The sequence below is a fragment of the Macaca nemestrina genome, chromosome 6, assembly GCF_043159975.1.
Source record: "Macaca nemestrina isolate mMacNem1 chromosome 6, mMacNem.hap1, whole genome shotgun sequence".
Taxonomy (NCBI): Eukaryota; Metazoa; Chordata; class Mammalia; order Primates; family Cercopithecidae; genus Macaca; species Macaca nemestrina.
Genome location: NC_092130.1, coordinates 59,546,279 through 59,574,198, shown reverse-complemented (window position 1 = coordinate 59,574,198; position 27,920 = coordinate 59,546,279). Strand labels below are relative to the sequence as shown.

The 27,920-nt window shown below is 33.0% G+C and overlaps 1 protein-coding gene and 1 long non-coding RNA gene across 3 annotated transcripts in view; one reads left to right on the top strand and one right to left on the bottom strand.

The window, feature by feature from the left end:
- The window catches only part of LOC105500036 (uncharacterized), a 33,591-nt gene extending 8,993 nt beyond the window's left edge, over positions 1 to 24,598 (bottom strand). The window contains exons 1-2 of the long non-coding RNA XR_011624743.1: positions 24,486 to 24,598; positions 18,335 to 18,409 (exon numbers count right to left, since the gene is read on the bottom strand). This is a non-coding gene — a long non-coding RNA (uncharacterized lncRNA). The remainder of the gene's footprint in view (positions 1 to 18,334; positions 18,410 to 24,485) is intronic.
- Positions 1 to 27,920, top strand: part of LOC105500037 (proline rich 16) — a 317,629-nt gene that overhangs the window by 269,248 nt on the left and 20,461 nt on the right. Inside the window, exon 3 of one of the 2 annotated variants that reach the window (XR_011624745.1) lies at positions 26,694 to 26,790. The exons of the other annotated variant lie outside the window; for it this stretch is intronic. The gene's annotated coding sequence lies outside the window, so the exon portion shown is untranslated. Of the gene's footprint in view, positions 1 to 26,693; positions 26,791 to 27,920 lie in introns of those variants that run through there. 2 annotated transcript variants of the gene reach the window in all.

Below are 27,920 nucleotides of genomic sequence, written 5' to 3'. Positions count from 1 at the left end.
ATAAATGAGATGCCATAAATCCTTGAGGGAGAAAAGAGCATGCATGAAGAATTAAAAGAACTGAAAGAAGGCTCCTTGTGGACAGACAGCAAGGGAGAGAAGACCCAGGGACTATGAGATCATGCAGAAATCTAGAAATGTCAGAATGAAAGTTTACTTTTATTTAAGGGAAATGATAGAAATGGAATCAGAGTGTTATTTTGTTGTTAGCAATTTCTTAAATTTGATTTTATAATTGTACACTTTAAACAATTTTTATATACTCCTGCTGAAAAAAAAATCTAGATATTTCTTTTGTATATGACACCACCAAGTGGCAGTAGTATGCCAAGGCCTTACCATATGTCAAATAGTAAGATTTAATTACAGATAATATGTAATAACACTTTTTTCTTTGAAAACATAGAATGCATATATCTGTAAATTAAAACAAAAGCAATGCTAAACTCATTTTCATAGAAAACACTAGAAAAACAGTTAAAGGTATGATTTGAAAATTTTATATCTTTTATATCATCATCATAAACATTCTTAGTTATCTTTATAACATAAAAAATGTACAGGATTAACTTGAGAATTCAAATTTTAGAAGCACAAAATTTAACTTGAAATTACATCAAATAAGACAAAATTGTTATGTTAGGGGTTTGAATAATTATGTCACATAAATTATTTTTTATCCATACATGGGGAAAATTGTTGTTGCTACCTGAGCTTGAATATGTGTTATAGAATAGTTATAAATTATTGTAGAAAAGCCAAATGTAAGCCTTTTAATATTTTGTTTTCCAAGTGTTGATTATTATTCATAACAATGTACTCTCACTTTCACATTTTCAGTTCAATGAGAGTATTTATTTTAGATTGTCATGCTATGTGCTATTTTCAATAGGCATTTCCAATCTCTTTGTGTGGAGAGCTGATAAGATTATCACTGATTTCACCCATAATGCAAAATAATTAATACCAAAATTCAGTTATTTATGTTAAGTTATGAAATTTTATTTTCAAATAGCAAGAGTAAGTAGAAAGAATTCTGTATGATAGCAACAAACAGTGTTTACAGAAAGGAAAGTGCATATGGATATTCCTGTTTAAATAGTCTGTGTCTTGAGAAATGAATGGTACAAAAGAACCAAAGAATATTTTCATGTTGAAATGTTCTAATGTCAAATTTCAAATCAAACTTTCTTCAGTAGATTTAAATAGACTGTTTAGAAAAGATCATGTAACAATTTATTTGTCTAACCACCTCTCCTTACCCTCATGATATAATGAAGATTAGAATATGTTTGAAGCCAGAAAAAATACATATGAATCAACATTAGTCATTCTCTGAATTTTTTTCATTTACTTTGTTGTGAAAAATTAGGTACCTTTGTATAGCAAAACATTCAGCAGCGTGGTTTTGTTGAGTCTAATATTTTTGTGGGAGTTTAAAACAAATAAGCTGTTAACTGATTGGTGAAAGAGCTTCTTGAAAAAAATACATTCAGCCTCAGTCATCTGATTTTTTTCAAACTTAATATATTAAGAGCCTAATAGGTAAATTATTGATTCATCCTGATATGATATAAGCCAATTAAAAACTCCATAGGATTCAACTCAACCAATACTTTTACCCTGTCAACATATTGGATGACACTTCATTTTATTTAAAAAAATTTTCAGGGTCAGGCACGGTGGCTCACACCTGTAATCCCAGCACTTTGGGAGGCTGAGGCAGGTGGATCACCTGAGGTCAGGAATTCGAGACTAGCCAGATCAACATAGTGAAACCCTGTCTCTACTAAAAAGACAAAAAAATTAGCCTGGTGTAGTGGCGCACACCTGTAACCCCAGTTGCTCTGGAGGCTGAGGCAGGAGAATCGCTTGAACATGGGAGGAGGAGGTTGCAATGAGCCAAGATCTCACCACTGCACTCCAGCCTGAGTGACAGAGACTCCATCTCAAATATATATATACACACACACACACACACACACACACACACACACACACACACATATATGGATACATACATATGTACATATTTATGGGGCACATGTGATATTTTGATACAAGAATTTAAATTCAGTGTATAATGATCAAATCTGGGTAATCGAGATATTCACCACTTCAAGCGTTTATCATTTTTTGTGGTGTTGGGAATATTCTAAGTCCACTTCTCTAGTTATTTTAAAATACACAATAAATTAATGTTAACTATGGTCACAGTATTGTGTTGCTGAACGTTAGAACTTATTCCTTTATCCAACCCTTATTTATCCCCTACTCCCTACTACCTTTTCCAGCCACTGGTAACCATCATTCTATTCTCTGTCTCCATGAGATCAATTTAGCTTCCATATATGAAGGAGATCATGTGATATTTGTCTTTCTGTGACTTGCTTCTTTCACCTGACATAATGTCCTCCAGTTCCATCCATCTTGTTGAAATGATGAGATTTCATTCATGTCATTTTTATGGCTGAGTAGTATTCCACTGTATCTGAACTACTTCTCCTTATTCATTCATTGATCGATGGGCACTTAGGTTATTCCATATTTTGGCTATTGTGAATAGTGCTTCAATAAATATGGGAGTACATACTGATTTCTTTTCTTTTAGATATACACCTAGCAAAAGGATTGCTGGATTATATGGCAGTTCTTTGTTTAGTTTTTTGAGACAGCTCCATACTGTTTTCCATGGTGACTGTAATAATTTGCATATTCCAATCAACATGTATCAGAGCATTCCTCTTTCTCTGCCTTCTCACCAACACTCATTATTTTTTGGTCTATGTGATAAAAGCCACTTTAACTGGAGTGAGACCATATCTCATTGTGGTTTTGATTTGTATTTCTCTGAAGACTAGTGATATTGGGCATTTTTTGGTTTATTTTAGCGCTACAGTTTAAATTCTTTTTCATAATGGTGTATTTTCAGAGAACTTACCTCCCAGGATCCACAAAAGGAATATAATAAGTAAAATATTTTTATTTGAATTACTTCAAATAGGTACATGCTTTCTTTCTTTCTGACCTTATAAGTTTATAACAGCATTTTTTGAAAGAACAGGTGGATGAAAATGAACCAATCATATAGAATTACTAATCTCATTTCACTATCAGGACATCTTTGTAGGGGGTTGGTGGAAGTATTTCAGTTTTCTCCATTAACACAGGCTCACAGGTAGGCCTTTATGTATTTACGTTTTCAGTGTACTTCTGGAACATTCATTTAAGTTTGCTTCCTCAGAATTATGTGATATTAAACTCCAGTCACCTCTTTACTTAGATACTTCAAAGATTTCCCCTTTATTTTTAAAATTGTTCATTGTCAAGAAGAATTGGCTTTTTCTGAAGAAGCTTGCGATGTCTTGATGTAGTTCTTATAACACCTCTAAATAAGTTAATATTATTTCTATCACATTGTCCTGGTTATTACAGTCATACACAGTCATACATCATTTAGGAGTTTGTTATTATAGGAAGACTCGCTAAAAAAACTGAATTCCAAATAGAAAATTGGTCATTTTTATGAAACACTGCCTACTCCAGGGAAATGTATTTCCAATTGGCTTTGACCATTAGACAAGAGAAGCCCATGTGAAATAGGCTATAAATACATTAATTCCAGACAAGACCTTGGCATCCATGATGGGTTACAGAACAGATAACAGTGAAGATAATGTGGGGCTGAGGAAAGAGAGGAAATAATATACAATAACAGAAAAACCTTGCTTCATAACCTGTTTATTGTTTTTTTTGGAAGGTAAAGAGGGACAGTGAGGGGCCTATCATTTGTACATGAGAGACATTTTCTCATCTTGCTATTTATCTATGCACTGATTAGGCTTATTTGTGCTTAGATCAAACTGACTTAGTGAGACCCAAAAGAAAAGAGAAAATAAGATTTTCTTTAAAAACTTCCTATATGAAATGATACCATTTTGTGAGACCAACAATTCGTAACTTCTATATTCCTAGATTGTGTAACAAGATAAAACTGACCGAGCTGCCCAAAGTCATAAATAGATTATTTCTTTTATATCTAGCTCAGAAGTTTAAAGAATGATATTTGGTTATAGTTTCTATTTATTCATAGGTTTTATAGATCAATTTAGCTCAAGTAGGGAAATTACAGAGATTGTTATTTAGATTAAAGTAGTCAGTGGAAAGCAGTAGATAGAAAATGAAGAAAAAATGAAAGTTGAATTTTCAATGATGTATATAAAATAAAATATTTTCTCGGGTAGAGAATGGGTGAAATAGATCAGACAACAATGTAAGACTTTTTTCATCTCTTTCATTTAAAAAATTGTATAAGGATAAATGAAGATAATATTATTGATAATGTCAAATGTCACACTAAGGATTTTTTATTTCTCCACGAATAGATGAGGAAACATTAATTGTTGTGAGCAGTGGAATGATACGATTTTGGATTTGAGCAGAGGAGTGAGCAGAGCAGTGAGTGAGCATTTGTAAAAGGTCAATCTGGTGTACAGAGTAGATTTGGAGAGAAGTAAACTAAAGAAATTTAAGGAAAATACAAGTCAAATGAATTAAATGATCTAAAGCAGCCCAGGAGCAGAGCAAATAAGAAATGGCCTTTGAATCTGACAGTCACTCATTTGTGAAAGTATAATTTCAGCACAGTAATACGGTTGGAAATCAGGCCATAGAAAGTTAAAATGTCTTTTGTGTGCTGCAAATAATAAATTACAATTCAAGTAAGAGGAAGAACAGGTACATAATGGAGCCAAGAACAAAAAGAAATGTCCCCATTTGTTGAGACAAGTCAGAAGCCATGAGTTTTGCTTGAATAAATTTAGAAATTTTTAGTTAAATAATGGAGTCTTAGAAACTTGATGAGTAAAGAATGGTGAGTGATCTATATCTGTGTGCTTATTTTTTATTAAAATTACACTTGCTTCAGAATTTAGATCAGTGTGAGAATGGTGACAATGATGATAGTGATGATACTGATGAATTAGATATACGAAACATTTTAGTTCTTACTATATGCCAATCACTGTGCCAGATTCTTTCACATACATTGCCTTGTTCAATTCTTACGACTGCCATATGAGGTATATACTATCATTATGCAAATTTGAATGAAAATTCCTCGGTTATTTAATTATATGTACTCTAATATACCTTGAGTTTTACATATATTAAGTGGAATATTTTTAGAAATGTTCTTATATTTTCTTCCTGATATAACTAAAACATAAGCAAAATTGTAAAAAGTTGTCTTCCTCAGCAGATGAATACAATTAATAACATCTTTACTTTTATTTATTACTAACTCTATACTATTGGTGAATTAAAAATTAAGAGCCAGGTCAAAAGATATGGATCAAAGCCTCCTAGTTCAATAGTCAGAAGCCATGAGATTTAAGAAGGAGAGTGAAAATATTTCACTTGATAATGCTATAGAAAATTGGGAATGGAATATCATAGAATGTACAAACCAGAGAGGAGAAATTGCTTGTGTTGAAACCTAGGGTTGATCATTTTTAAGCTGTATTATGTGACTAAGTTTCTTTACTTCTTTCTTTTCTCATTTTTAACTTTTAAAAAATAATTTCAATTTTTCATTTTAGATTCAAGGGGTACATGTTAGGCTTGTTATGTGGGTATATTGCAAGATGCTGAGGTTTGAAGTATAATTGATCCTGTCAGCCAGGTACTGGGCATAGTATCCAATACCTAGTTTTTCAACCCTTATCTTTCTCATTCTTTTCTCCTGACCATTGGTCTCCAGTGTCTATTGTTGCTATCTTTATGTCCATGAGTGCCTGTGTTTAGCTCAGAATTATAAGTGAGAACATGCAGTATTTGATTTTCTATTCCTGTGTTAGTTCACTTAGGATAATGCTCTCTAGCTGCATTTATGTTACTGCAAATAACATAATTTTATCCATTTTTTATGGCTGCATAGTATTCCATGGTGTATATGTACCATATTTTCTTTATCCAATCCACTGTTGATGACCACCTAGGTTGATTTTATGTCTTGTTATTGTGAAAAATGCTGTGATGAACATATGAGTACACACGCGTTTTTGGTAGAAGTATTTGTTTCTTTTGGATACATACCCAGTCATAGTGTTACCAGTGGTGATTCTTGACTATGAGTAGTCCAGGTTCTTGGTGTTTTAAACAAAGAATTGCAGAAAATGCACAAAAAAGCAACAAAAGAATAAAGCAATGAAAGCACAGAATTATTGAAACAAAAGTACACTCCAAAGTGACAGAGGGCTCAAGCAGTGACTCAAGGTCTGGTTACAGAATTTTGTGGGGTTTAAATATCCTCTAGTGGTTTCCCATTGGTTATTTAGTTTAGACCCTATGTAAATGAAGGAATGGCCTGCCACTAGTCTGATTGGTTGTGGAAGGTGACCAGTCAGAGGCTGAAGTGAAGTTACAAAGTTACACTTTATGTAAACGTCAGATTGGTTACCTAAGGGAACCAATCAGAGAATGAAGTAAAACTACACATGAAGACTAGGTCTGCAACCAGTCTGATTGTTTGCAGTAGGGAACCAATCAGAGAAACTTTCCATTTTTCAACTCCCCGCAACACAGAAGTGGGGAGGGGCTTGCAAAGGTAGTACCTTCTGATCCTTTTGTTACTTAAGCAAGGGAAGTTTGAGTTTTCCTTTTGATTTAGTTGTAGGAAGTCAGCGTGAATTCACCTTAGGTTCCCTGCCTCCAGACCTCCAAACTGCCTTCCAAAGTGGTTGAACAAATTTACATTTCTACCAGAAGTATATAAGCATTTCCATTTCTCTGCAGCCTCATCAGCATGGGTTGTTTGTTGACTTTTTGATAGCCATTCGGACTGGTATGAGATAGTATCTCACTATGTTTTCGATTTGCATTTCTCTGATAATTAGCAAGTGGAGTATTTTTTTTTTCATGTTTGTGGGCTACCTGTATGTCTTCTTTTGAGAAGTGTCTGTTCATGTCTTTTGCTCATTTTTTTTTAATGGGATTGTCTTTTGTTTAATTGTTTAAGTTCCTTATAAATGGAACTTTTTATATTAGACCTTTGTTGGATTCATAATTTCCAAATATTTTCTGGATATTAGACCTTTGTTAGATTCATAGTTTCCAAATATTTTCTCCCATTCTACATAGGTTGTGTGTTGAGTCTATTAATAGTTTCTTTTGCTGTGCAGAAGCTCTTTAGTTTAAATTAGGTCCTACTTGTCTTTTTTTGTTTTTGTTGCAGTTGCTTTTCAGAACTCAGTATAAATTCTTTCCCAAGGACAATGTCCAGAATGGTCGTCTTTAGGTTTTCTTGGGGAACTCTTATAGTTTAAGGTCTTACATTTAATTATTTAATCCTTCTTTAGTTAATTTTTGTGTATGGTGACAGGTAGGGGGTCCAGTTTTATTCTTCTGCCTATGGACATCCAGCTATACTAGCACAATTTATTGAACAGAGAGTCCTTTCTTTATTGCTTATTTTTATTAACTTTGTTGAAGATCAGATGGCTGTGGGTTTCTGGCCTTATTTCTGGGTTCTTTATTCTTTTCTTCGTCTATTTGTTGGCTTTTGTACCACTACCATGATGTTTTGGTTACTGTAGCCTTATAGTACAGTTTGAAATTGGGTAACATGATGCCTCTGACTTCGTTCTTTTGGTATAGAATTCTTTTGGCTATTCAGGCTCTTTTTTGGTTCCATATGAATTTTTGAATAGTTTTTCTAGTTCTGTGAATAATTACATTGGTAGTTTAGCAGTAATCACGTTGATTCTATAGATTGCTTTGGACATTATGGCCATTTTAATGATATTGATTCTTCCATTCCATGAGTATGCAATGTTTCTCTATTTGTTTGTCTCATCTATGAGTTCTTTCAGCAGTGTTTTCTGGGTGAAAATTTGATCTATTGGATTTCTTTTTCTTTTGCTATATAGTAAAAGAAAAATAATGTGGTGTTTGAAATCAAGAAAATAATTTAAATTTATTTTGTTGTTATCATATGATTATAAATACTCCTTGACACAAATATTTCTAAACATAGGATCATGATGTTCTTAATTTAATATTAAATAATAAAGTAGTAATCACAGATAATACGAGATGAATTGAGATCATAGGTTTGGTGAATTGACGATGTGTAAGTAATGGCAAATGTAAGTCTCTTATTGCTTTTATTTTGAGAAATTGTAGTGACTGATATACTCAAAATGAAAGTGATATTGCTAGTCTCTGGATTTAAATAGAAAAATGGAACTATAGATTTCATATTCATAATCATTCTATGAAGATTTTGTCAAATGCATTGGAGTAAAAATTATCATTAACCTATGATTTATGAGATAAATAAGGAGTAATTACATGTAAACTTAGAATGTAAAACTATTTTTAATATGGCTACTTTTGTAACTTAATTGTTAATCAAGACTTCATTAACATGTTTATTATTCTTGTAACTTTATTGTTAAAACTTCATTAACATCATTAACACGTTTTTTTCACTGTAGGTTATTTGTAATTATGCATTTAGGTAAGTAACTTATTTGGAATCAAATTGGATGCAAAAATAATGGAAATGGTTTATCTTTATTATAAAATATGTTAGGTAATTTTTTTGTATTCTCAAATGTAGTATTTTTAGATGAGTATTGGTTTTCATAATAAGAGAAAATAATAATAGCTAATATTTTTCAAGACTTATTTTTGCTAGGCTCTGTATCATAGGCCCCATATGCATCAGCTCTTGAATTTCATTTAAATTTTATCAGCTTTTATATATGATCTCTTCAAGAAATTGGAAAGTTATTTTCATTCTGTTGTAGAGCATGAGGAAAATGAAAACTTTTTTTTTTTTTTACTTAGTAAATATGGTTTGGCTTTGCGTCCCCACTCAAATCTCATCTATAATTGCAATCCCCACATATTGAGGGAGGGATCTGCTGGGAGGTGACTGGATCATGGGGGAAGTTTTCCCCATGCTGTTCTCATGAGAGTAAGGGAGTTCTCACAAGATCTGATGGTTTAAAAGTGGCAGTTTCCCCTGAAGTCTCTCTCTCCTGCTGCCATGTAAGACGTGCCTTGCTTCCCCTTGGCCTTCTGTTATGAATAAATGTCCTGAGGCCTGCCAAGCCATGCAGAACTGTGAGTCAATTAAACCTCATTTGTTTATAAATTACCCAGTCTCTGGTATTTCTTTATAGGACTATGAAAACATACTAATAAATTAGTCTAAAAAAATGTTTGCCTATCAGTTACATAACTGTCATATTTTTTATTTTGAGCATATTTCCTTTTGAACACTGTTGCTGATACAAATAGAAATTGCAGTTATTGAAGAGTTGTACATTGATTTTTATACCATTATTTCTTAAAATTTCCCTTAAGATATACATTACAATTTATATTACCCCAGTTCTACAATTTTAGTTCTACATTAAAATGTTGCCAAAATGTTTATCTTATAGAGATTTGTATCCAAAACATATAAAGCACCCTTAAAAACATCTACAAAAGGCTATATAGTATATGATTCTAATTATATAACATTATATGAAAAAGCAAAACATATAGATACAGTAAAACTATAAGTGGCTTCCATGGGCTCAGCAGGAGGCATGGAGGGTTGAATATATGAAGCACAATATTTTTTTCTTTAGAAAGAGTAATTAAATTTTATGATATTGTAATGGTAGACTTGTAACATGTATTTGTCAAAACTCACAAAACTTTATAGTACAAAGAGTGAACCTTAGTGTATACAAATTAAAAAATCAGATAAAAGTTTTGGAGATCCCAAAGGAATTCATAATAATATAATCTAAATTAAATATGAAATAATCTCTTTGAAGGGGGTATGTGTAAAAGATGCTGACCTAAGTAATTTTGGATAGGATTTAGAGTCTTGAAGTCTAAAGACAAAAAGAACTGCATACATACACTTGTTGTTAAACTTGTTTCTTAAAAATCATTTAGAAGGTTGGGGGATCCGAAAAGGAATGCATAATATGACAATAGAACCTAACTCTAATAACAATGTATGAAATAATATTGTTCTCTGAAGCGGGTGTGTGTAAAAGGTGCTAATCTAAGTCATTTTGCATAGGACTAGAGTCTCTAAGTCTAAAAGCAAAAAGACCTACATATGCATACTTGTTGATAAAGTTGTTTCTTAACAGGCTGTAAGTTAATTTTGATATTACTACACATGTATAATTGAACTGAATAATTAAGCAAATGAATGGTGGATGATTGGAGCCATATTTCTCACTGTTGCAGTAAATTTACAGATTAGTAGGAGGAGGGTAGAATGAGCCATGTTGTAATCGATTAAAGTTGGGCATATCAGTAAAAACTCATGTTTAAATTAATTTATATACATATGGTGGCATATGGAAATAATAAGTTTTAAATATATGTGAAAATATAATCATACAATATACCCATATCCTCTTAAGCCATTTTTAACTACTGACCAAACCTGTCTCATCTATACTTGCATCTTCTGCCTCCCCTTCGTATTAGTTTAAAGCATATTCCAGGTATCATATTTTATTTATAGAATTTTGGTAGTTATATCTAAAACAAAAAATCCCTTGTTTATTCACCATCACCACTACATCTTTAATGTACTACAGAACTGAGCCTGGTGCTTTTTCATATCCCCTTAGCATTTACCTCTAAAGCCAAAGCATCTTGTTTAATTACCTGAGACTTTGCCTAATACTTTCATTTTTCCTGACCACAGGATCACATTAGGCCTTTGTGTAGAATAAGCTGCAAGGGCTGGGAGCAGCTTTTGACCAATATCAAATAGGAATTTAGGGGATAAATTCCCCAGCCTGCATCCCTCAGTTAAGATACCTCTGAAGTGTGATGTACATTACAGCAGGCTTGAGTTCCAGTAGCACAATGAAAACCTGATGGATAGTGCATCTTGTATGGAATCCCTTCCTTTCCTTGCCTTACTTCCTCATTTCTCTATTTGTATCCTGAGATTACCTCCCAAACAATTCTTGTTTCAGAATCTGTTTTGGAGGGAGATCAAACCAAGTCACATTTTCTAAAGAAATTAATGATAATTTCTTAATGGGATAAAATATTAAGTGTTAACATTTCTAATTGTCTTATACATATAAAATTTATTATTTTATTATACATTGTTTTATATTAAAAATCAAGATTCAAGGCCCTCCCATATCTATTGCATCATATGTATTTTAATTAATATATCTATTTTATTTAATCTATTTTAATTATACATATCTATACATATCTATCTATTTTAATTAATCTCTATGCATGGTTCCCTTCATATCTTCTGTATTTCTTGTAGTTTATTTTTTGAGGAAACTGGATTGTTTAACTCATACATTTCTCATGGCCTGACCTTTGCTGATTACATCCCCGAGCTGTAGTTTAACAGGATCATTTTTTGTTAGTTAAATGGTATTTGGAGATATAATCTTGTCCAGATAAAGATTTGATTTTTTTCCCCTTGGCAAAACCACCCATAGGCTATATCTCAAAGACTGTATCTATAAAAAGGAGCATAATGGAAATGCCTGATTCTCTCTTGTTCTTGGTATTAGTAATCATGCGTAAGTGTTTAGATCTATTAGTAAGAGATTGCAAAATTATACATAAATCAAAAGTTTATTTTAAAATCAAGGTATATTTTGTTTAGATTTATCTTTTTATCAATGCATAATATTTGTACATACTTATGTGGTACATGTAATATTTTATTACATGCTTAGAATGTGTAATGATCAAGACAGAGTTTTAAAGATATACATACTTCAAACATTTATCATTTCTATGTGTTGGGAACATTTCAAATCCTCTCTTCTAGCTATTTTAAAATACACAATACATTGTTGTTAATAATACTCACCCTACGCTGCTATTGAACATTGGAATTTATTCCTTCTCTCTAACTGTATGCTTGTACCCATTTACCAACCTCTCTTCATTTACCTCCCCCCAACACATACCTTTCCCAGCCTTTGATAACTATCATTCTATTCTCTACCTCCATGAGATCAACTTTTTTACCTCCCACATATGAGCAAAAACATGCAATGTTCATCTTTCTGTCCTTGGCTTATTTTACATAATAATTTCCAGTTTTCATCCACGTTACTGAAAGTGAGAGAATTTCAGTCTTTTTATGGCTGAGTAGTATTCCACTGTGTATACATACCACATTTTCTTTTCATTCATTTGTTGATGGTCACTTAAGTTGATTCCATGTATCTTTGCTACTGCTATAGTGTTTTAATAAGCATTGTGGAGGGCAGGTATCACTTTGATATATTAATTTCCTTTCCTTGGATAAATATCCAGTAGTGGAGTTGCAAATTTTTATGGTACTTCTATTTTTAGTTTTTAAAGAAATCTCCATACTGTTTTTCATAATAATTGTATTAATTTACATTCCTAACAATAGTATATAAAATTCCTTTTTTCTGCAACCTTGCCAGCATCTATTTTTTTTTTTTTTTTGCATTTTTGAAAACACCTTTTCTAAGTAGGGTAAGACAATATATTATTGTGATCATTGTAGTTTGATTTGCATTTTTGCATTTCTCTGATGATTATGTTGACTATTATTTTTTGTTTTGTTTTGTTTTTTAGAAATGAAATCTCCCTGTGTTGCTCAGTTGCTCTCCTGGGCTCAAGCAATCTTGATCATTTGTATATCTCCCTTTGAGAAATGTCTATTCAGGTTCTTTGCCCACTTTTTAAGGGCATTTTTTTTTTTTCTGGTTGAATTGCTTGAGTTCCTTGTGTATTCTAGGTATTTGTTCCTTGTAGGATGAATACTATGCAAATATTTTCTCCCACTCAATAGGTGGTCTCTTTGTTGACTGTTTCCTTTGTTGTGCAGAGGCATTTAAGTTAAAAGTTTCATTAGTTTATTTCTGTTTTTGTTATCTGTGCTTTTGAGGTCTTAGCCATAAAATTTTTGCCAATATCAATGTCCTTGAGTATTTTTTCCTGTTTTCTTCGACTAACTTTATAGTTTGAGGTCTTAGGTTTAAGTCTTTCATTCACTTTGAGTTGATTTTTGTGTATGGTGAGATGGGGTCTAGTGTCATTTTTCTGCATATGAAAATCCAGTTTTCCCAGCCCCGTGTACTAAAGATAATGCCAATATATGTACTTAGCACACTCGGCACCTTTTATAAAAATCAGTTGGCTGTAAATAAATATGTGGATTTGTTTCTGGATTCTTATTCTGTTCCTTTCGTCTATGTGCCCATTTTAATAGCAGTATTTTTGTTTTGTTTTGTTTTCGAGGCAGTGTCTCACTCTGTTACCCAGGCTGGAGTTCAGTGGCATGATATTGGCTCACTGCAACCTCTGCCTCCCCAGTTCAAGCAGTTCTGCTTCAGCCTCCAAAGTAACTGGGATTACAGGTGCATAATCCACCATGCCTGGCTCATTTTTTTGTATTTTTAGTAGAGATGAGGTTTCGCCATGTTGTCCAAGCTGACCTCAAGTGACCAGCCTACCTTGGCCTCCCAAAGTGCTGGGCTTACAGATGTGAGCCACCACACCGGGCCTGCAATCATGTTTTTATTACTATAACCTTGGACATATTTTTCGAGGTAAGGTAATGTGATGCTTACAGTTTTTGTCCTTTTTGCTCAGGATTGCTTTGATTGTTTGGGCTTTCTTTTGGTTTCATATTGGTTTTAGTTTTTTTTATTTCTATGAAAAATAATGTTGGTATTGTGATAAAAAATTATACTTAATATTTGGATCGCTTTGAATAGTATAGTCATTTTAACAATATTAATTCTTCCAATCCATAAGCATGGGATATCATTCTCTTTGTTCATGTCTTCTTCAATTTCTTTCATCAGTATTTTGTGAGTTTACTTGTAGAGGTGGTTCACTTTCTTCGTTAAATTTATTCCTAGATGTTTTATTTATTTATTTTTGTAACTATTATAAATAGGATTGGCTTCTTGGTTTCTTTTTCAGCTAGTTTATTATTAATATACAAATATGCTACTGATTGTTTATATTGATTTTGTATCCTGAGACTACTGAATTTGCTTGTCAGATCTCAGAGGTTTTTGGTGGAATCTGTAGGATCTTCTAAATTAAGAGGCTCTTCTAAATGTAAAGAGGGTCAGTTTGTAAGGGTCAAGCTGTTTATAAATTTAGAGGACTTTTATTTCTTTCTGTTGCCTGATTTCTCTGGCTAGGACTCCCATTACTATGTTGAGTATCAGTGGTGAAAGAAGGCATATTTATCTTGTTCTTAGAGGAAGAGCTTTCAGCTTTCCCTTTTCAGTGTGATGTTATCTGTGGGTGTATCATATATGGCCTTTATTATGTTGAAGTATGTTCCTTCTATGCGTAGTTTGTTGAAAGTTTTTATCACGAAATCATATTGAATTTTACCAAATACGTTTTCTGCATATATTGAGATGATCATATGTCTTCGTCCTTTCAGTCTCTTGATGTAATATGCCATGTTTATTGATTTCCCTGTGTTATACCAGCCTTGCATTCCTGGATAAATCCCACTTGATCATGATTTAAATTTTTTTGATGTACTCTTGGGTTTACTCTGTTGCTATTTTGTTGAAGATTTTTTGTGTCTATGCTCTAGATATTGGCCTGTAGTTTTATCTCTGTGTGTTCGTGTCCTTGTTTGATTTTGGTGTCAGGCTTTTCAAAACTAGATGGAAAGGTGACCTATTCACTATATGTAACATATAATGAAGATTATTAAATCCTTGATTAATCAAGGAAAATATTAAATTTTATTTTAGTGTTGACAACTGAATAATGCAAAGAAGTATATATAATGCATTTTAGAAATTCTTAATTAAGCATTTTATTACTTGTAGAGGTCATTGTCAATTACCCATCAAAGATATTTCATTTCTTTTTAACATCAAGAAAATTAAATAATTGGTAATTAGCACTTTCTGCCACCCACTGGCATTTATGGTTCCACTTTGAAATTTAAATTCATTAACCTTTCTCATCATACAACAATATAAAACTTCTCCCCAAATTTGCATCATTTCCCAGATGTTTGAATGATATCCTCTGTCTTTTGAAACCTGACATACTTTGATTTGGAATATGTATGTTCTACTTATAACACCATATAATTGTAAGAAGGAAGACAGAAAGTAGAGAACAAAATTACATGGTTCTAAAATGAAATAAAAGGTCCTTAAAATATAAATAATGGGTCATGAACACTTGCATGACCAGAAAATAATCTGTGAAATATTTTCCCTTAGATATCACATGTGCCTCTAACGATGTTTAAAGAGAGAAAATGTAACCAAATAGACTTAAATGAAGTTGAACATATTTTAGTCTGTCTTTGATGATTCAAATGTCCCTTGGAAGTCTCTTACATGTATAAATAACAGTTGTTGATTTTGGACTGTGACAGTGGTGAAAGCCTGTTTAGAACAGATCAGCTTAAGCAGATTGCATCATATAAACTGTGAAAAACATCCAACTCTGGGGTAGTTTTTAGAGTTTAAAAGTTCTGCCTTTCATTTTTATTATTATTTAAAAGAACATTTTTCCCTGAAAATATTTGGCTGTAAAAAGTATTCTTTAATACAAAAATTAACCACTTTACTTCTTTTCTAAACCTTTTATCCATTTTTAAAAACCTTTATTGAATTGCAATATGTATACATTCATGTCCACCTATCATCATTTTACAACTCAATGAATTTTCTCAAACTAAACGTAGTATGGAACTAGCATTGAAATCCAGAAATAGATGATTACCAACATTTCCAAAGCCCTCATATGCCTTTTAGTCACTATTTCTCACGCTCAAGATAATTTCTTTCCTGATTTCTAATCCCACTGTTTAGTTTTGTCGGTTTTATACATGAAGAGGTAAGTTCATAGCCTTTTATAATTAATTTATTTCAACTGATCTTGTGTTTACAATCTTCACCCATGTTGTTGCATGTGGTTTTTGATTGTTATTCTCATTGCTATATACTACTGTTATGGAAATATACCACAATTTATTTATCCATTCCAGTGTTGATAGATATAGTTAATAAGTATCCTTTGCAGTTTAGGGCTATTATAAACAGTGATGCTGTAAACATTTTAGTACCTGTAATTTGGTAAAGCTATCTAGGTATTAGCTATACACCAAAAATGGAATCCATGAGTTTTGTGTCTGTATTTTTAGCTTTAGTTGATACTTCAAATAGCTTTCTGAAATATTAATACAAATTTACACCTGACATCAGCAGCATTTCAGGGTTCAGGTAGCACTCTCTTCTTCCCAAAATTAGTCATTGCCTGCTTTTGTTTTATCTATTCTAAAGAGTATGTAGTAGTATCATATTGTTTTTAATTTTCATTTTTATTTTGCTTAATGGAGTTGAGCATTAAAAAAACACATGTCTATTGGCCATTTGGATTTCATCCAGTGTGAACTGTCTATTCAACTATTTTATTACTTTTCTATTGTATCTTTTTTTTTTTTTGTCATTGATACACATAGTTGTGACATACTCTGAACTGGTAAATTGTGCCATATATGCATTGCACATGTCTTCTCTCTTCATGGATTATGTTTTCATTATCAAAGTGGTGACTTTTATTTCTACCCACTTTTAATAATCAGCTTAATTACTCTTTTTTCATAAATTTTCTCTTAGGTGAATCAGCTCACTCTGATCTTCCATTTCACTGATTTTCCAGTAACTGCAATCTTCAATATAGCACAAAAGCCTTATTTTTCCACAGGGCTATAAGCAGCTAATTATAGAGTTGGGTATATAATATATGATTATTAAACATTTGATAAAAATAAATGACCTTTGGACTATAGGTATAAATTGACAGTTCCCAAAGTGGTGTCCCTTCTATCAATGCCAGTAAATGAAAAAAAGAAAATGAGTTTAATATAATCCTGGTTAATTGTCAATTCTGGCAGGTAGAATATTTGATTTAAACTTATTTCAAAGTACCTTTTTTATCTTCTCCTCTATAGTGGCTGAATGAAGACAAAATATTAGTGATTCTTTTATTCCAGAAAATAAATGTTTTAAAATTTGATGTAAAAACATTAATAAAACAAGAATGTTTGTGTATCCATTCTTTAAGTTACTCCGCTCACATTTGCTTAAATTTTGGGACCAGATGGTCATGACTGGATAACAACATTTTGATGTGAACATAGCAAGAATTAACAGCAAATACTTTTAAAGGGTTAAAAGTTAACATTCACATTTGTGTTAGGCTGCTCTCATCTTTTTTTTTTTTTAAGCAAAAACAATTTTAATATGGGGAATTAGTAACTACACAATTATTAGAGGTACTACAGAAGAAGACTCTATGTTGGATGTCCAGGAGTAACTTTCAGAATAAGATTGTTGAAATACCATGTCAAGAGAACTGCTTCCTCTCCTGTAGTCATAGATCTGTGGAATCAAGAGGCAATCACAGGAACCCGAGTTCAGAAACCTACAGCCATAGGTGTGGTCCAGTGATCAGGATATTGCTGCTGCCACAAATGTGTCTCAAACTCATAAAAGGCCAGACATAAGAATGCTTCTGTAGACACAGCATCTTTATAACTAACTGGTCCTTTGTCGCTCCTTGCTTCATAGTAGTAGCAGCCAAAATAGCAGCAAAGCTGTCCTTTTTAACATTTACCTTCCAAATCTTTTGCAAGTGTATATCATTAATAGAACTTAATTACACATTCAATACTCTAGCTGCAAGGGAGTCTTGAAAAAGTCATTTTTAGCTTCCCAGCCTCTAAAGTAGAGGGAAGTATGATGAAAGGATGTTGGAATGAATGCTGAGTGTGAATTAATAATATAAAACAGAATCATACTCTTTCTTTACTCAGTGTACATAAATATTACCAAATGATAAAAAAGAAACAACCCGGTCCCACATTAATGCAATGTATCCATTGTACAAGTGAATAAGTACTTAACTTCTCACCTGAAGAGAGACCTATGTGCCATTAATTGTGAGTCCCTCTCAGACTGCTCTCATCTTTAAGAGCTGTTAATAATGTCTCGTTATTACAAAGTCAAAACATCTCAGTCCAGATTGCAGGACTGTAGGACATTGGTTAACTTGGTGATGCCACAGGGCACCATAGAAGTAGGCAACATGTTTTGTCATGCCCAAGTGAAAGGCAAACTTTCACAAAGTTCTATGCTAATTATACTCTCCAATAAAATACTGTATTTCACAACCCCTTCAAGGATGGTTCTTTACATTCACCCATATGAGCAAATGCCATTACTGGGGCAAAGTGATGTCAGGAAAGACATAAGTAAGGAGTTAACAAATGCAGCATTACCTGTTCTCCTTCACTCCAGTTTGAAGAGTCAAAGATGTTTGTCATCTGAGTCCGAAATTCAGCAGTCTCACCTCCCTGAGAATACAGAAATTACTTTGATTGCATAAAGTTTGGAAGTACTATTTCACAACAGCCAAATCACACAGGGAAGTTGAGGACAATCTAACAAACATGACGACACAGGATGAAATTACCTATTAAAAAGGCACTATTTAAATAAAAGCAAACGAAAGAGCTATAGCAAATATGGCAATCTTGAATATAAGACTTGAAACACGGTTCTCACTATAGTTCATCCCAATTCCAACACCCCTTCCAAATACAACTTTTGCATTAAAAACATTCACAACTTAGAGTGACTGAGCTCTTGCTACTCCACTTTTGTATAATCAGTGTTTCTCAGTGTATTCACAGAATTATGCAACCATAACCACAGTTTAATTTTAAAATATTTTTATCACCCCGTAAAGAAACCTCAATGAAACTTAATTCTCATCCACCTACTCCTAGCTCAAATCAACCAGTACTCCTAGCCCAAATCAACCAGTAATTTATTTTTGTTCTTTAGCAATTTGCCTCATTTGGCCATATCTCATAAATGAAATAATAAAATACATAGTTTCCACTCAATCTTAATACATATTTTAATTTTCAAAAACAAATCTTAATTTTTCCTTATTCTTATTTCCAGTTATTATAGATAGGTCTTTATAAAATAGCACCACACAATATAACTCTAGAACATTTTTTAAAAGAAACAGTGCTAGATATTGTAATTTATTATTTTCTTAATATAAATTATTGTTCATTTTAATCCCTCATATTTTCCTCAGTTTGAGATGTCTCTACAGTATTTTAAGCAATGATTTCTTCTACCCTCACTCCTTGAAAATGATCAGTTATTAGGTAATAAAATATAGAATTTATTGACTTTCTGACTTTGTCTCTAATTGGTTGTAGAAGCTGGTGTGAATACCTACCTTCAAGAACTCTGAATCCTGAATTAACACTCAATAAGTGTGGGGAGAATAATACATTTTACTCACCATATTCACCTGAGGTATTATAAGAAGGAAATTACAAAGGGAAAAACAAAGGTTTGTAAAAGTATTTTGAAAAAAATAGGCCGGGCGCGGTGGCTCACGCCGGTAATCCCAGCACTCTGGGAAGCCGAGGCGGGCGGATCACGAGGTCAGCAGATCCAGACCATCCTGTCTAACAAGATGAAACCCCGTCTCTACTAAAAATACAAAAAATTAGCCGGCCTCGTGGTGTGCGCCTGTAGTCCCAGCTACTCAGGAGGCTGAGGCAGGAGAATGGCGTCAACCCGGGAGGCGGAACTTGCAGTGAGCCAAGATCGCGCCACTGCAGTCCAGCCTGGGCGACAGAGCGAGACTCTGTCTCAAAAAAATATAAAAATAAATGAAATAAAATAAATAAATAAATAAATACATACATACATAAATACATAAATAAATAAATGGTTGCAGTCAGAGTTGCTGCAGCTTACATTTCTTAGGACTTTGATTAAAGTCAAAAAATATTTGAAAGGAGCACATATGTGGCAAGTTTAATTTAAAAGTAAGAGCAAGACAATAATCTGAGAACAGGTTTGACTGATTCCTTTCCCTGCTCAGACATTGCCTACAACTGTGGTCTTCAGTGGATATACATATTTTTGTATTGCTGTGAAGCTAATTAAAAAATTAATTAAAACAATGTCATTCATTATCTCCTGATCATTACTCTAAGAGTAAAACCCAAAGGTTTTGACCAGCTTGCCAAAATTTACATATGCAAACTCAAACTCCCATTCTCCAACATGTACCTGATCTACAAAAACCAAAATATTTCTCAGTGTCCTCAAACAAATTAAGATACTTCATGTCTTCATGCCTTTATTTTTTTAAGGTTCATACACCTATTTAATGCCAGAAAATGTCAAACATTTAATTTCTTTATTTAGTCCTCAGAAGAACACTTCTACACAGTTGATTTTTAATAGTTTTGTTAAGGTGTAATTGATACACAAAAAAACTGCATATATTTAAGGTGTATAATCTGGTAAATGTGGACATATGCAAACACTATGACACCATCATCAGTAATGGCAATAGACATATACAACACATGCCAAAGTTTTCTTGTGTCTGCCCCTCCGTCTTTTTGTGGTAAGCACACATAACATGAGATCTACCCTCTTAATACATTTTGAAGTGCATAATACCACATTGTTAGCTATGGCACTATATTGTACAACAGATCTCTAGCACTTATTTATGTAGCACAACTGAAACCTTATAACCTACTGAACAACTTCTCATTTTCCATTCCCTGTTGTTTCTATTGCAGAACTTCTTTTTTTTAAAGGTCAAGTAATATTTCATTCTTTGTATGTACCATATTTTCTTTATTCATTAATCTGTGGATAGATGCTTGAGTTGTTTCCACTTCAATAGATGCTTGAGCTGTTATTGCAACTAAAGCTGCAATGAACATTGGAATGCAGATTTTTTTGACTTACTGATTTCAATTCATTTGGATATATGCCCAGAAGTGGAATTGCTGGATTATATGGTAGTCCTATTTTTAATGTTTTGAGGAGACTTCATACTGTTTTCTCTAATGACTATACCAATTTACATTCCTGCCAACAGTGTACAAAGGTTCCAATTTTGTCATATCCTCACCGACACTTGTTTTCTTTTGATTTTTTAAATGAAAGCCAACATAACAAGTGTGAGGTGATATTTCATTGTACTTTTGATTTTCATTTGATAATGAGGTTGAGCGTCTTTTCTTACAGCTGTTGGTCACTTGTACGTCTTCTTTGAAAAAAAATGTCTCTTCAAGTCCTTTGCCCATTTAAAAATTGGGTTATTATTTAATTGTTGAGTTACATTTTTATAAAATAAAAAAATCCTAAAATTCATATGAAACCAGAAAAGACCAAAAATAGCCTACACAATCTTGAGAGAGAAGAACAAAGCTGGAGTCATCCCACTTCCTGATTTCAAAATGTATTATGAGGCCCCAGTAATTAAAACTCTATAGCACTAACACAAAGACAAACACAAAAGCCAATAGAACAGACTAGACAGCCCATAAATAAATCCATTCATACATTATCAGTTGAATCCATGATGGAGATATTAGTCTCTTCAACAAATGGCGTTGGGAAAACTGGGTATCCACATGCAGAAGGCAACTGGAACCTTGTCTTACATCATACAGAAAAATCAACTTTAAATAGATTTAAGACATAAACATAAAGTCTGAAACTACAAAACTACCAGATGAAAACATAAGGGGAAAATCTTTTTGACACTGATCTTGGCAATGATTTATTGACTAAGATACCAAAAGCAGAGGCAACAAAAACATAAATAGCCAAGTGAGACTGTATCACACTAAAAATGTTCTTCACGATAAAAGGAATAATCAACAGAATGAAAAGACAATCTAAAGAATGAGAGAAAATACTTGAAAATCATGTATCTGATAAAGGGTTGATTTATAAAAAATACAAGGAGGATCTACACTCAAGTAGACAAATAACCCAATTTTCATGACTTTTATTGCACATGCTATTTTTACTGTCTAGCTCTCCCTACTTGCCTCTGCCTTGTAAATTCTGACAAATACTTTATAACAAAATTCAGATATCATCTTCTTTTTGCAAGGATATACAACTCATTTACTAGCTTTTCTGAATTCCCATATCTCTGTGAGTATTTGACTCATTGGAACACACAGACACACACACACACACACTCTCTCTCTCACACACACACACACACACCTTGCATCTTTTCTATTTATCTGAATGTCTATCTTTGTTATTGGATTTGGGAGTTCTCTAATTATAAGATAATAAAATATTCATTTCTTCATTTCTGGTATTTCTGGTATCTTGCGTGGTTCATGGTTCAAATTAAATAAGTTAGATGTATTTTTGTTGACTAAGTTAAGAATGAACCAATGGACAGAAATCCTTTCTGATAATACATAAACCATCTTTAGATATACTTTAAATATGTATTAAACATTTTAAAGATTATAGACAAAAAAATGTGCTTTCTGGTTATGGACTGCTGAAAGAAAGGATTTTTAAAGCTATTTTTCTACTTAAAAATGAGGACAAATACTCAAAATGATGCAACAATCATTAGCAACAACCCAAACACACTGCAGTAGTTCTGACCATGACCAGGTATGAGCCAGAGAATAGCCTGAGAGATGATGCAGCATACTATACACAAAAGCAAATGTCTTGATTTTGGCAGTTTATATCATCATTCCTTTAGTAGAGTGAGGAGATTTGAGCTTCAGGACAGACCACTATACAATCGAGAGACATCTCTATGGAAACCTAATTCAATCTCAAAACTTGTCAGCGAATATGACACTAAGGGAGAAGCCATAATAAAGTCATTTTTATTATTCATAACTGAACTTTTATGCAAAGGAGATAGCTGGATGTCAAGAGTGGTGAATGAGGGAGGGGAAGCAACAATCACCATCTCTCAACTCAGAGCGCTTGAGTCTGAAGGGGATTAATAATGAACCATACCAACTCAGCGCTGCTTAAATGCTGAAGTCCTATGTCCAGGATATTTGTTAGTATATTTTATATTATGAAAATATATACTTCAATTTTAAAAATGACCAGAAACATAACTTTATATTATATGAAGTATTATATAGCCATTAAATAATTATATTACAGTGATTTTTGTTATGTTATAAAATATGCATTGAAAATTAGATCAAATAAGAAAAAAATGTTTAAAAACTGGAATAAAATATAAGAAAGCTATAATAGTGGATGCCTCTGAGTGTCAGATTGATATTGTATCCTTTCTTTAAGCTGTTCTTATTTTCTAAGGATTTTAAATAATCATGTATTAATTCAAAGATTAAAAAATATGTTAACATTAAAAAACAAGCATAGGGATATCATGTAGCTGCCATATCCTATCTCTGAGATTTGACAAGTAAATGAATCTTTTCAAATTCAAGCAATATGGAAAACTCAAAACATGAAGTATTGCAAGCCCTGTTTCTTCTTCCTTTTTAACTGTTACAAAAAGGTAAGATGTTTCTTCTCATCTGCGAAGCATTTTTCTGCCTCTTCTACTCCTCACTCAAACTGCAAAACTCTCCTAAATTTTGACTTAGCTTACTCTACCATGTAATATCATCTGTAATCTTTAATCTCTTTTGTTTACTACTGTATCTGGAGTATATACAATAGTACCTGGCATATAGAATGCATAATTCAATAATGGTTGAATGGGATTGTGGCCATTAGTAACAGTTACTTGAGATATACTATTGAAGCAAAGCCTATGTATTATTAATGAACTCAGTATTTCCTGGCATTACTAGTACTTTAAACAATTCTGCCATACTTTAAAAGCTACTAAGTTTTTTATTCTCTTTCTCACAGACTGGTCAACCACCCAGAAGGGCTAATTGGAATGGATATAAGATTATTATTTGGAATGGATATAAGATTATTATTTAGATTGATGGATAATGCTTTGTCACACAATGTGTGATACAATTAGGCACCAGATACCGTGGTTTTCTACGAATTCCAGAATTTGTTAAGTTCACATCAGACTATCTTATTTACAGTCTTCGATGCTCACAAAACATCTTCCATGGCTCTCTAAAAATTTGTTTCAATAGCATAACCCTGAGGCTGTTCAGTGCCATACCTTCAAACCATATACAGTTTTCACATGGAGATTTTACTTTATCTGAAGCTCATATGAATTTTTACATTTAAGCCAAAATATACTAGATATTGTGGACTCTTGATTCACATCATCTTTGTACCTCTTTCACCCAAATTTTTCTGGAAGAACAATGGTCTTGAGGTAGTTGTAAGTATGCTATATTATATAGATGTTGCTATAGCAGATGTCTACTTCTGAAACAAAGCAATGTCATCTGTGTGTGGCTTTGACTTTGATCACAGGCTCCAAACTGACTTGAGAATGGATTCTTACTAGTATCAGTTAAGATTCTTACTAGTGTCAGTTAAAATTTCTATTAGTGTCATTAAGATTAGGTTCCCATGTGTATAAGAGTCCCCAATCACCGCGACTTGAAAACAATAAGGTACAAGTGTATTTCTTACATACAAGTCTTGAGGCAGATGATGGCTTATATGGCAAGTCTGGTCTGTAAAGTCCATAAGGACTAAATTTGTTTTAAATGTTCCTCTTGGCCATTCTTGACATAGTAAGTTCATACTAATGGTTCAAAATGGCAGCCAGAGCTACAGCCATCAAATCAACATTCTAGCCAGTAGTCAGAGTAATGGAAGAAAATTGTTGGCCACAGATATGGGTCTAGCTTTCTTTGCAAAAGGTTTCCAGAAGCTGCTTTTTCATTTCTTTCCTTTTCCAACTTTGTCACACAGGCACACCTAACTTCAAGTTAGAATTTATTTTACATGGTCAGCTACTTAACTAAAAATTAGGTGTTACATTTTTTTTTTGAAGGAAAAATGGCTATCTCTCTGCCAGACTGTCAGAATCATGTGAGCTAAGACTTGGAGTGGGAATGTCCCCTAGAATAAAGATGGGGAATATTATCAGAAGTCAAGGAAATGAGTACAGGGAACAAAACACAGATGTCTAGTTTACTGAAAAATATGAAGTACAAAGAAATATAAATTATGATAAAGGCAGACTAAATGCATTGTTTTGTGGAGCAAGGCAGAAATGGCAAAAAGATGTAAACAGACTTCATGTTGCATAAGAATCTCTATGTGTGGGTATTAACATATTTTTGTACTTGATATTCCATAGCTTGCAGATTACCCCTTACAAAACTTGATAAAGTTAATGTGTTTATAAGAACACAAAGTCACACTGCAGATGGTAGTATATTTAATTACTAACTAGCTTTTATAATATTTTATTTATTTTTGAGTTGATAGATTTCCTGTTGCTATGAAAATATCAGTTTCTCAATTTCTTAAGGTTGAGTAATTTCTTAAAGAGGAGATTAATTTTTCTAAACAAGATGAAAGCAAAGAGATAAAAAGCAGCTGCTATGGTTTCATGATTTAATCGTACAATTCTTAGTTACCTATGCAGAAGGGATAAGTTTCATTTCTATAACAGTATAGGGACACAGGAGAAAAGATTGTGTTGTCCCCCTAAAACAGGAAAGCTCAACTATGGCCTTATCTGCTTACTCACTTTGTAGTTCTGTTCTAGAAAATTTTCTCATGATTTTTTTTCTTCAGAAAAATAATACCTAACTTGATTTCTTATGTTGGAGTTTTATATGTATAAACATTATTCTCTGTAGTAAGACTTCTCAAACGGGGGCAATTTTAACTTCTAGGAGAAATTTGACAAAGTGCAGATAGAAGCCACCAGATGCTACTGATCATTCTACAGTTCACAGGCCAGTCTCTGCTTCTCAACCCCAATAAAAGATTATTTAGCCCAACTGTCAATCCTGCTGAGTTATAAAACCCTGATCTTTAGGAATTTACTTGGAAGGGAGAACATTCCCTATTAGTGCTAAAAAGATACCTCTAAATCTGTATGTGATTTTTAAAATAATACCTTTCTACAACTAAACTTGTCCAACTCTAAACCCTAAACCAAGGGCTCTAAATTAAGCTAAGGTCTCTGCAATGCAAGGGAGTCCATGAATAGGCATCTTACAGTCATAAGCAAAATATTATGTGTGTGTGTGTGTGTGTGTATATATATATATATATATCTGAATATAAGAGATCAGGTCTATAGCTTTCATCTGAGTCTCTTAAGGTATTTATGACTTCAAAAACCAGCCATTGAATTTATTTACAACCTCAAAGAGTTTTACTGTATTAATCACACATTATCTTCCTTCCATTCAGCCAAGCTTCTCTTTCAGGCATTGTTTTCCCACACGTACTCTAACCTTACTCATTTAAGGCATATACTATACAGTTAAGCAGATATTTTTCCATAACCTCCTCTTTGTCCTCTTCTCCTATCTTGGGAAATGGCATTACTGTCAGTCCAAGTCACTAGGCCAGAAACAATAATAGGAAATCTTCCTCACCTCCTCATTTGTAACTTCAGTTATTTTTCTGAATAGAAACACATGGTAGAATGTGTTGTCCATTCTACACCCTAAATATAATAATCAAATCCACCCCCTCGTCTCTACCCCTGCTGCCATTTTCTCAGTTCAATATCTCATTTTCTTTTAGTTGAAATATAGCCTTAATAGTTTCCTAACCTGCTCTTCCTGATTCTGTTCATTTCCATTTCATTCTTTACACCACTGGATAGACATCTTTCTAAACTATAACTTTTTTTTTTTTTTTTTTTAGATGGAGTTTCACTCTTGTCACCCAGGCTGGAGTACAATGGCACGTTCTCGGCTCACTGCAACCTCCACCTCTCAGGTTCAAGCAATTCTCCTGCCTCAGCCTCCTGAGTAGCTGGGATTACAGGCACCTGCCAGAACGCCTGACTAATTTTTTTTTTTTTTTTTTTTTTGTATTTTTAGTAGAGACAGGGTTTCACCATGTTGTCCAGGTTGGTCTCGAACTCCTGACCTCAGGTGATCCACCTACTCTGGTCTCCCAAAGTGCTGGGATTACAGGCGTGAGTCACCATGCCTGGCCTAAACTATAAATCTAACCAGCTTGCTTTCCAGATAAAAACACTAAAGATCTGTCTTCCTGCTGTTACATGGTAACATCCTAACTACAGCAGGGCAATCAGGATCTTATAAATGCAGGTCTAAGCTCCCTCTGGGGCCTTGTCTCCCACTGTAGCTGCTCCCACTGGAGTCTGGGGGCTAACTACATTGATTTCTCGCCATCATCGGATATGTACTTGTTACTCTGTTACTGTTATGCCTCAGTGATTTTCCCTCCCTTGTTGAAATTCTATTCAGCCTTCATAAGGAAGCTGGGCTTCAAAGTATTTTCCAGTTCCCTGAAGTAGAGTTCATCGTTCTTATATTTCTGCTCAAAAATCATTTGGTACTTTAACATCTTTTCATCTTTGGTTTTCAAGTGCTTTGGGCAGTTCTTGGCACATATGTACATTTTCAATAAATATTTCTGTAACTGGATTAGACAACACTACGGAAATTCTAGACTTTGCTTAATGCTAAGTAATAGAAAATCCATGAATTCATGGGAGGAGTTAAATGAAACAGTTCAATATGAGCTCTAAAAATTAGAGCTTGGATGTTAGTTTTTGAAATGACTGTTATTAAGAGCATAGATAAATAAAGTTCCAAAAGAGTTTGAGGAATTTACATGATTTCCTGTTTCATGTATAGAATATGATATCACCTAAATAAAAGAATTTGAGATTTAAAATCATTTATTTCAATACATAGAGATAACAGATATTATTTAAATTTCTCATAGATTATATTTGCATTTGTACTTCATTGCTATTTTTGTTAAAGTCTCTCTCATATCACAATTTGCAGACTAGGATCAAAATTAATAATGAATTGTAAAATACATAAGTATCAATATTCTAAAAAGTATTGCTCTGTTTTTATTCTGACCATAATTCTTATTATTGTTGATGAA